The sequence below is a fragment of the Schistocerca serialis genome, unplaced genomic scaffold (assembly GCF_023864345.2).
Source record: "Schistocerca serialis cubense isolate TAMUIC-IGC-003099 unplaced genomic scaffold, iqSchSeri2.2 HiC_scaffold_275, whole genome shotgun sequence".
Lineage (NCBI taxonomy): Eukaryota > Metazoa > Arthropoda > Insecta > Orthoptera > Acrididae > Schistocerca > Schistocerca serialis.
Window position 1 is genome coordinate 75001 of NW_026047844.1, and position 5000 is coordinate 80000.

The 5000-nt window shown below is 54.1% G+C and overlaps 1 non-coding gene across 1 annotated transcript in view; it reads left to right on the forward strand.

Moving 5' to 3' along the window:
- The first annotated feature begins 3706 nt into the window (after positions 1–3706).
- Positions 3707–5000, forward strand: part of LOC126444546 (small subunit ribosomal RNA) — a 1910-nt gene continuing 616 nt past the window's right edge. Inside the window, exon 1 of the ribosomal RNA XR_007582606.1 lies at positions 3707–5000. This exon is cut by the window's right edge and continues 616 nt beyond it. This is a non-coding gene — a ribosomal RNA (small subunit ribosomal RNA).

A 5000-nucleotide genomic window follows, 5' to 3' on the forward strand; every position in this document is an offset into this window, starting at 1 on the left:
ATCGCGTTGCTCTCTGTACGAATGCAGATGCTCAGCGGCAGCTAGGAGGCGCTCCATCCATGTCGGTACCGGTGAGCGTTGCACTCGCAGTCGCAAAAACGTACGGCAAGTATATTACTCGGAAGAGTCAATGACAGTCCAAGCCCCCCTGCGTGGGAAGAGTCTTCCTAGGCCATGACCCACCGGAAGGGCGCAGCGTCCCCCACCCCAGACATGTGACGTCAGACTATCGGTATTGACGACTAGACTGATTCCTTATAATCATTTGCCATACACCGGTGGAAGCTGCCGAGACGAGTAACTACATAGCGGGCTCGCCGTGTCACTAATGTACAGAGATACAATAGTTTCGACTGGAACCGGATTAAACGTATACACGGCGCTGATTAGTAATAGATAGAGCCATCAGAATACAGATAATGTATAGACCTGTCCGTATACATGCTGAAAGACTCTGCTCACAATCACACGTCAGCCAGACACTCGTATCACGCACTACTCTCTGCCTGTAACAGGCACACAGACAATATGTAAGCACCAGCATGGAACAACACCCAGTGCATCCTCTCTGCCACATTAGACAATCCACACTATCATAACCAGACCGGGAGGTCCACTCGGAAAACAGAATATCCCACCCTTCCGACAACCACCATTGCTCAGCTAAGCCACCAACACCCACACATGTCCTACACAGGGGTGCACCCAACATCACAATACGGCCTCCTGTCACAGCACACAAACAATGGCAGGAATGAAAGAAACAGGTCTGCCACAAGCATGGCATCAGAGTGCCGCCTGTCATGAGCCAAAGGTGCACCCTGACGTGGCAAATCAGATGATGCCGCAGGCATCCACTTACTATAATCACAATCAACAAACCGGCCGCCCCCCCCCCCCAAACACCTTTCCTTACAACAATGTGTACCTTAACCTAACCCATATTGTGCCTTAACCTAACCCATATTGTGCCTTAACCTAACCCATATTGTGCCTTAACCTAACCCATATTGTGCCTTAACCTAACCCATATTGTGCCTTAACCTAACCCATATTGTGCCTTAACCTAACCCATATTGTGCCTTAACCTAACCTATGTTGCGCCCTAACCTAACCTATGTTGCGCCCTAACCTAACCTATGTTGCGCCCTAACCTAACCTATGTTGCGCCCTAACCTAACCTATGTTGCGCCCTAACCTAACCTATGTTGCGCCCTAACCTAACCTATGTTGCGCCCTAACCTAACCTATGTTGCGCCCTAACCTAACCTATGTTGCGCCCTAACCTAACCTATGTTGCGCCCTAACCTAACCTATGTTGCGCCCTAACCTAACCTATGTTGCGCCCTAACCTAACCTATGTTGCGCCCTAACCTAACCTATGTTGCGCCCTAACCTAACCTATGTTGCGCCCTAACCTAACCTATATTGTACCTTAACCTAACCTATGTTGCGCCCTAACCTAACCTATGTTGCGCCCTAACCTAACCTATGTTGCGCCCTAACCTAACCTATGTTGCGCCCTAACCTAACCTATGTTGCGCCCTAACCTAACCTATGTTGCGCCCTAACCTAACCTATGTTGCGCCCTAACCTAACCTATGTTGCGCCCTAACCTAACCTATGTTGCGCCCTAACCTAACCTATGTTGCGCCTTAACCCAACACACGTTGGGCCTTAACCCAACACACGTTGGGCCTTAACCCAACACACGTTGGGCCTTAACCCAACACACGTTGGGCCTTAACCCAACACACGTTGGGCCTTAACCCAACACACGTTGGGCCTTAACCCAACACACGTTGGGCCTTAACCCAACACACGTTGGGCCTTAACCCAACACACGTTGGGCCTTAACCCAACACACGTTGGGCCTTAACCCAACACACGTTGGGCCTTAACCCAACACACGTTGGGCCTTAACCCAACACACGTTGGGCCTTAACCCAACACACGTTGGGCCTTAACCCAACACACGTTGGGCCTTAACCCAACACACGTTGGGCCTTAACCTGCTCTGTAATTGTCATACGACGCGTTAAATTAGTGTAGTGTTGCCTAACTGCAACCCCCGCAATATAGTTTGCCACTCGCACTGCCCGGTCCCCAGAGTATTGCTTCATGTTAAACACCTTGCAGCTATACACTGTAATGCGGATGGCAGCAGGACGTACATGCTCAATGCCCTTCGCAGTTGTTCATTGGCATTCGCATGGCGAAGCACAGCCTACGTTGTGGTACGGCTTGTGTCAACTGTCCGCTGATGTTGTACGTCCAAATCACACACTGTACTGCACATTGGTCCTCATGTACTGAATGATACATCGTGGTACATGTGTGACCGTACCACGACTGCGCCAACAACGGCGAACCATACGGTCCAAATATTGTGCACTCAGCTACGTGTCGTCTCCCTATAAGAGCTGGATTGCAGTATTTTATGCCGTGGATGGCGATCAGCATGAGCCGTCTGTTGATGTAGTGGCGCGTGTTGTCAGACGTAGTCGTCTCTTCTCACACACCGTGATAGCATGGTGCACTGCGTTCCACATCTGCGACATGCGACAGAGGCCGGTTGACAGTCGTTCGCGCAATGGACATCGCATACGTACGGGGGCCACCTTCCACGTGTTCGCGAAGCGTGCACATGTTGTTGCGTGTATGTGGGCAGACATAGTGTGTCGTGACACCTGACACAGGCATGCAACAATCGTTGAATTTGCAAATGGCGATGGACGTCTACGTTTGCTGGTGACGTTACGCAAATGAACAACTGGTAAACCGTTGTGGTGCGGTTGTTCTCGCTAGAGGTGAATCAGTGATGGCGACGATCGGTTGAGCTACCAACCGGTTGTTTCAGCGATACCCACCATGACCACGAACGTGAATGGCATGTGGGTGTGAAGCGATACGCGGCGGTGGCTGGGTGGGACCGTCCCCGGCCGGTGAGGGGGGGCCTCCCGGCGTGCTGGCCGCGCGGTGCGTGGGCGCACGCGCTACAGCCGGCTGGTGGGGGCGGCCAGTGGCAGGCGCGCCGGCCGACGGAGGCGGCAGGCGGCGCAGCTGCGCGCCGGCGCACCCTGCACGCGGCGCCGTGCGGCCAAAGTAGGTCCTCGCGGGCCCGGTGCGAAGCGCGGTGGACATCTGCAGTGTGCTGGTCCGATTGAGGACTGTGTGCGCTGAGGATGCGCCGCCGCCCGGCGCTCGGCGCCGCGACGCCGTCTGCTGCTCGGTCGCCTCTGCGGTTCTCGCAGGTGGTTTGTATCGCAGCTGTGCGGACGTGTTGGCGCGTGCGCTGTGCTGGGAGAGTTCGCTTCGGCACCCAAGTGGGGCTTTTGTCCTTCTGTGGCGCTGGCGTTGGAGCTGCCGGCCACCGTAGGTGGCGCGTGTTGTCTCCCGCCGGCAATGCCACGACAGCACGCTCCCGGGCCTCTGTCGGCAGCGGCAAGCTCAGTTGGGAGCACGGGTGGTCGCACCTAAAGCGTCTACTCGCCAAACTCCGGGCGATTGCGCCTCTCTCGAACCCGACCAAGTACTTAGGACGGCGCTGCGCGCCGCCGGGACCTGAGAGGGTTTCGAGGTGTATTGTGCAGGGGAGCTCAGCCTCCTCCTGTTTGCAGAATAATCGAGCGGACGCTTGCGTGTTCGCGCGGGCCCCCGGGACACACTCCCGGGCGGCCGGCTGCTCAGCTCTAGTTGACGCAGCTCCCTGGTTGATCCTGCCAGTAGTCATATGCTTGTCTCAAAGATTAAGCCATGCATGTCTCAGTACAAGCCGCATTAAGGTGAAACCGCGAATGGCTCATTAAATCAGTTATGGTTCCTTAGATCGTACCCACGTTACTTGGATAACTGTGGTAATTCTAGAGCTAATACATGCAAACAGAGTCCCGACCAGAGATGGAAGGGACGCTTTTATTAGATCAAAACCAATCGGTCGGCTCGTCCGGTCCGTTTGCCTTGGTGACTCTGAATAACTTTGGGCTGATCGCACGGTCCTCGTACCGGCGACGCATCTTTCAAATGTCTGCCTTATCAACTGTCGATGGTAGGTTCTGCGCCTACCATGGTTGTAACGGGTAACGGGGAATCAGGGTTCGATTCCGGAGAGGGAGCCTGAGAAACGGCTACCACATCCAAGGAAGGCAGCAGGCGCGCAAATTACCCACTCCCGGCACGGGGAGGTAGTGACGAAAAATAACGATACGGGACTCATCCGAGGCCCCGTAATCGGAATGAGTACACTTTAAATCCTTTAACGAGTATCTATTGGAGGGCAAGTCTGGTGCCAGCAGCCGCGGTAATTCCAGCTCCAATAGCGTATATTAAAGTTGTTGCGGTTAAAAAGCTCGTAGTTGGATTTGTGTCCCACGCTGTTGGTTCACCGCCCGTCGGTGTTTAACTGGCATGTATCGTGGGACGTCCTGCCGGTGGGGCGAGCCGAAGGCGTGCGACGCGCCTCGTGCGTGCTCGTGCGTCCCGAGGCGGACCCCGTTGCAATCCTACCAGGGTGCTCTTGAGTGAGTGTCTCGGTGGGCCGGCACGTTTACTTTGAACAAATTAGAGTGCTTAAAGCAGGCAAGCCCGCCTGAATACTGTGTGCATGGAATAATGGAATAGGACCTCGGTTCTATTTTGTTGGTTTTCGGAACCCGAGGTAATGATTAATAGGGACAGGCGGGGGCATTCGTATTGCGACGTTAGAGGTGAAATTCTTGGATCGTCGCAAGACGAACAGAAGCGAAAGCATTTGCCAAGTATGTTTTCATTAATCAAGAACGAAAGTTAGAGGTTCGAAGGCGATCAGATACCGCCCTAGTTCTAACCATAAACGATGCCAGCCAGCGATCCGCCGCAGTTCCTCCGATGACTCGGCGGGCAGCCTCCGGGAAACCAAAGCTTTTGGGTTCCGGGGGAAGTATGGTTGCAAAGCTGAAACTTAAAGGAATTGACGGAAGGGCACCACCAGGAGTGGAGCCTGCGGCTTAATTTGACTCAAC